The sequence below is a fragment of the Lolium perenne genome, chromosome 2 (assembly GCF_019359855.2).
Source record: "Lolium perenne isolate Kyuss_39 chromosome 2, Kyuss_2.0, whole genome shotgun sequence".
NCBI classification, from domain to species: Eukaryota; Viridiplantae; Streptophyta; class Magnoliopsida; order Poales; family Poaceae; genus Lolium; species Lolium perenne.
In genome coordinates this window covers 235,827,042-235,833,101 of record NC_067245.2, presented here as the reverse complement: position 1 = coordinate 235,833,101, position 6,060 = coordinate 235,827,042, and positions in this window count along the sequence as shown.

The window sequence follows — 6,060 nt, the reverse complement described above, 5'->3', positions numbered from 1 at the left end:
AAATATGCAAAACAACAAGATACAAGTACAGCCGATGCACAGACATCGACTTCAGACTAAAAGCCGATGCACAGCCATCGACTCTAGAGGTACAAGCTCAATTGAGCAGTTATCGTATTACACATATCGACTCTACTGAAGGGATGCCTCGAGAGTATGAAGGATGCAGCAGCAGAATGTCTGATACCTAAAATTAATGACGGGTGAGACATTAATTCAGGTGTTTACTGTTGAATTTCGACACTATGCTCGGAGGGTGACCATTGAGGATTACCTTCAGGCCAGAGATCGTAGCATTGGCGTAAGATGATTCTGCCATTGGATTCTGCCATTGGATTTGCTGTGGAGTTGAATCTGCGTGATTGAGATCTAAGATTCGCGTGGCCGTGAGTTGGATCTGTTCGAGCGGCGATTTAAGGGTCTGAGTTTATTCTCTCAGACGAAGGTTGCAGTTTACCGTGTGAATAGGCAACTGATTTGGCCTTAATCGCGTTTTATGGTAAAGGCCGATGCGCTGCCATCGGCTCTTTGCGTGTTGACTTACTTTGACAATCGGCAAAATTGATACGAAAGCAAAATCGACATAGAAACATTTTTCTCCATTAATAGAAGGGGTTTTTTTACAGAGAAGAGCCGATTGCTCAAGAAAAGAAGAACAAAAGAGGAGCCGATTACTATTACTAGTCCTATGCTAGTAGTCCCTAATCTAAGGGCCGTCGCTGCCCTCGTCATCGCCGTCGTAGCTGTCGTCGGCACTGCTGCTGGCGGGCTCCTCGTCGCTGCTCCCGTAGCCCTCGACGGGGGCCTCTTCCTCGTCGTCGTTGTCATCATCATCCGACCCGGCGCGGAAGCGCTTCGCCGGCGGGTATTCGTTGGAGGAATCGTCGTCCTCCTCTTCCTCCTCCTCGTCGGAGGAGGTGAAGTCATCCCAGGAGAAGAGGTCATCTTCGCTCTCCTCCTCCAGCTCCCCATTGGCGAGGAACTGGAAGTCGTCGTCTCCGTCGGTCAAGGACTTGTCATCCTCGGACCAGACGGAGGAATCATGGTCCTCGATGTCCCACTTCTCTGGGGCGCGGAGGTCGTACGCCGCCAGCGAGTCCCACTCCGGCGTGGGCTCGCGGGAGGAAGAAGATGAGGAGGAGAGACCCGATGAGGCAGAGGAGGAGGAGGAGGAAGACATGACTACAGAGGAAGGGGTTTTTTTGCCGATGGCTAGTACGGAGCAAGAGGATGAAGAGGCGAACTGCTCGGCGCGGTTAAATAAAGGGGATATAGTGGAGATTTAATGCTACAGCGGTTTCCGAGGAAGTGGTGCCAAAAACTGTCAAATCGTGCAGAGAAGTTGAGAAGGCAAGGCATCATGATGAAAGGATACTGCGACGGTTCTGCTCTGCCACGACATGACCCTACGAGGAAAAAATAGAGTGGTTTTGGAATTATCATTGCCAAAACCAGGAGGGCATGTGTTATCACCAGATTTTAACCAAGTCAGGAGGTGGGCCGCGATTGAGATGGGCTTGGAGAATATGCACGGAAAATATTCATGAATCGGCGTTGTACAAGAGTTTGGGCTAGATTGCCCGTGTATCTGTAAATTATAGTAGGTTATGTGTCGGTTAGAATTAAGAGATAGAGTTTAGCTCGTACACGGTTGGGTTTATGCCCAAGTTAGAAAGTCTACGGACTATAAATATGTATCTAGGGTTATTGAGAAAGAAGGACGATCACGTGCACAACAAACCAATCTAGGCGCATCGCCACCCCTTGTTTCGAGGGTTTCTTCCGGGTAAGTGCTATGCTGCCTAGATCGCATCTTGCGATCTAGGCAGTATCTTGTTTATTCGTTGTTCATGTGTTGCTCGTACTGAAGCCTTTTTGATGGCGAGCAACACCGTTATCATAGATATGTTAGGGTTAGCATCGGTACTTTCTTGATGTATTTGCTTAGTCATGCTACCCCTGGATATCTAGCTGCCCTTGCACCCATCTTAGGTGTAAGGGCAGCGCCTTGCTTAGTCTTTATTTAGTAGATTCGATCTGTTACGGTTGTTCCTTGTTCTTCAAGGATTAGTTTGATATCCATATGGTTAGGCCTTGCAAACGGGTTGAATGATCCAGTAGTGCGTAAGGTACGGCTTACTGATCCTAGAAGGGATGTTCCGAGGATCAACTCCATGTTGGTTTTTAGGCCTTTTCTAGGGTTGGTTTTCTGTTATCTTTCGTGTCTGCCAGGCTCAACTACGTGTAGGACGTTCCGGTTATGTGGTGAAAACCCTAAATCGTCGTAGATCGTTTTAGCTTATTTTGATCAAGCAGGACCACCATGTTATCGTAGATCTAATACGAATCATGGGTGGATCGGCTCCTTGAGTCGATTCACAGGATAACCTGAGAGCCGATCGAGGCTCGTATTTAATGTTTACGTGTATGCCATGCAGAAAACTAGTCGAAGCAATCCATCACCTTCCTGACCAGGTATAGGTCAGGTGGCACGCCCTTGCACCAGCTTGGACGTGTGCCGGAGCATTGCGGGCCGTCGCCCGAGGGACCAGGACCACCAGCAGTCCTGGGAGCCTCCCGGCTCTCCGTGTTGCCCGTCGCTGCTCGTCGGTGGGTTTTGGCAGGCAACAGACACTCCTAAGATTAAAAAGAACTCCTCGAGCGCCATGCTCAGGAAGGGTCCACAATCTATGAACCACGCTCCCTAGAGCCCCTCCTCCTTGATAGTGTGTGTGCAGAAATCACATGCTTGGACGTTGCAATGAGATTAGGTGTCATATCATTAATCCTTTGCATGTTCAGCTATCATTAGTCCAAAAGAGTTAATTCCCTCTCATCATTGAAGATCATTGTGTGCGTGAAAGCCTTGAAGATCAACATGGACTGCCTGAGGACTTGACTTTTAATTTTGGCTAGGGCTATCCATGACTATTTTTTCTCTAGCATGATCACTAGATAAAATGTGGGGGGAAGCATGAGAAATGGCTGATGCGACTAGAAGAATTTCTATTTGGCTTATAGGTAGACCATTATGGCCTTGTCATATAAAGGGGCCCTTGTGAGCCTCCAAAATATCTTTAAGTCCATGGTCAATACCCTAGTTGGTCCTATACATATGACCTACGATAAGGAAAATAAGGACCCACCCGTTGAAGCAGCAACTATCGACACCTAAGAGCCATGTTAAGGAGTATTAGGTGGGAACTGCAATTCCACCATTCTCTTTAGGGAAGCTAATTTGTCCCGTGCCACCAAACAATGCCCACCTTTGACATATTTCCTTTCCTTCCAAAGAAAACCTTGCAAGTCAGACGCCTTGATTAGTAAGTCAAGGGATATCATAGCATGAACTTACATTGCTCCAAGGGTATTGTAGGACGCTTTCTCACCTTGGTTCAATAGCTGTGCACACCACCTATATTATTCGCAGCCTTATCCACCATCGGTTGCAGCTATGAGGCCATTTTAGACTTCAATGCACCATCTCGCACTGCTTAACAAAGCATCGGATAAATGGGCATCACACCTAGCCAGGTTGGTACGCAAACATGATGCCTCCCCAAAGTCCAGCACAACGTCCCTCCAGGTCGGACGTAAGAAGGTGACCATGTTGTTAGAAGCACTCCCCTGGAGGCGCATGAATGTAGACCACAAAACAATCATAATCCACTTCTCCCAAAGTCTAGCGGCCACAACATCTTGAGGCTTGAGCAGGAAATCCCAATACACCATGTTCTTTTGTGATATAATGCTTCATTATCATTGTGTCAGCCTTCTGCACCAAGTGAAAGCTTTCATGCAAAACACCTCCTAGGCTCCAAGGATGAAGGCGGTCTAGTATGATCCCACCAACGTGTGTATCAACGGCACCAGAGTTCAGCTACGATTTTAGAGATCAACTTGACCATACTATGTGTTAGACGACCCGAAGTCCTTCACCTCCACGTATCGGGGTGCATCAGAAGAAGTGTGATTAATGGATTGTTATCTTCACCAAACCCACCAACCGCACGCACTGGGGACACACGCAACAAACAGATTGGGCCGCTCCCGAAATTGGCCCAGTAACCACTTTTTTTTCAAAATTGAACAGTTTTTAAATTTGAACAATTTTTAAAAATGGACATTTTGTGTGCATTTTTAAAATCTGAACAGTTTCCAAAAAAAAATTAAAATCTAAAAAAGCATCGTAACCGAGAAATATCACATATTTAAATGTGTGCATTTTTAACCATGTAAATGAGAGAACTCAGAAAAAACAAAAGTAAAACTAGGAGAAACAAGGTCTGCTCTCTACTAAGCCGGCCCAACATCACCGCACACTCGTGCGGGGCGTATTTCCACACACACAGAGGAAACTAGGGGGCACACAAGCGAAGTCGGCTCCGGCACAAGGTGCTCCCTGTTGGGCCAGCCCAGTACCGTGTGCAATATTTTCTATTATTTTTAAAATAAGTTATGTACTTGAAAACTTCCAGATTTGAAAATTATATAGATATTGAAAAGTTTCAAATTCAAAAATGTTCAAAGTACAAAAAGTTCAAATTTAAAAATTTGCTCAAATTTAAAAATTATTCAAAATGAATTTTAAAATTATTCAAATTTTACAATGTTCAAACAAGAAAAATAGATAAAGGAAAAATCAAAAAAATAAAAACAAAAAAATCAAAAAGGAAAAACAGAAAAAGAAAAGGGAAAGGAAAACCAATGGAAACAAAATAAAAACCAAAGAAAGGCTGACCGGAACCACCCATAAGGGTTTTCAAAACCAAGGGTGGGCATAAAAACCGATAACCGAAAAGAGTGAGACCGAACCGAATAGACTGACACCGAAAAGACCGATCAAACAATTGGGTAGATAACTTTGACCGGATTTAGATTGGTCAATTTGGTCATTAGTTCCTAATAACCGAATAGATCGACCTGGCCAAACAATACGTGTGACCGCCCCATACACCAGAATTGTGTGATGTGCATGAATTGTGGTAGTGTTGTATATTGATCAAACATGTATAGCGTCGATTTATTTTTCTTTGGCATTTAGGAACATTTATTTCACTAATTAATAACAACATATGCATTGCAAAAAATCCAAAATACAGGTAACATACTGCCATTTTTTACTAAATATCTTTGAATTTTTGTGTTGACAATATCGACCACACTGTTCGGTCATGACCAAACCCAAACCCGAATTATTGGGTACCCCAATTTGTCAGGTAGTAAAAGTAACAAGTATAATTTGTTCTTCATTTATATAGATGACCAAATTTAAAATAGACCGAAATACAAAGATTGAATTGTTAGTTATGACTGAACGCCCACCCCTACTTAAAACCGGCAAAACCGAACAATCACTCGCTCCCTCAGTGTTGATGGGCCACGGCCAAGTTGCCACCCCGTGCGTGCGGAGCGTATTCCCGCAACGAACGATAAATAGGGATTTGCCAATAAAACCCTACCCACAAGGGTGCAAAAGCTGTCAATCCTATACACTGACCAGGTCGGTGCCTAACAGGCACCACACATCCTGGTCGGGTACTAGGCCTGGCCCATTTTGGTTTTCTTTTTTTTCTTTTTCTTTTTCTGTTTTCCTTTTATTTCTTTTTTGTTTATCCTTCTTTTTTGTTCAAATTCGGAAAATGTTCAAAATTTGAAAATAGTTCGTATTTAAACATGTTCAAATTTGAAAATGTTTAAATTGGAAAAGCGTTCAAATTTGAAAAATGTTTAAATAAAAAAATTGTTTGTATTCGAAAAATGTTCATATTTGAAAAATATTCAAATACGAAAAGTGTTTAAATTTCAAAAAAAATATCAAAAATATGAAAGAAATGTTCAATATCAAAAAATTTAAGTTCAAAAAATGTTCAAATTTTGAAATATTCAAATTTTGAAAATATTTAGATTAGTCAGATTCTTAAAGAATCAGCATTTGGAGAACAAAAAACATAGAACAGAAAAAAAAAGGTGGGGGAATGGTGGGCCGGCCAACCACCTGCCTGGGGGCTGTGCGGCGCCTTATCCGTGTCGACGAGGTCGGCATACACCCCCTGCAAA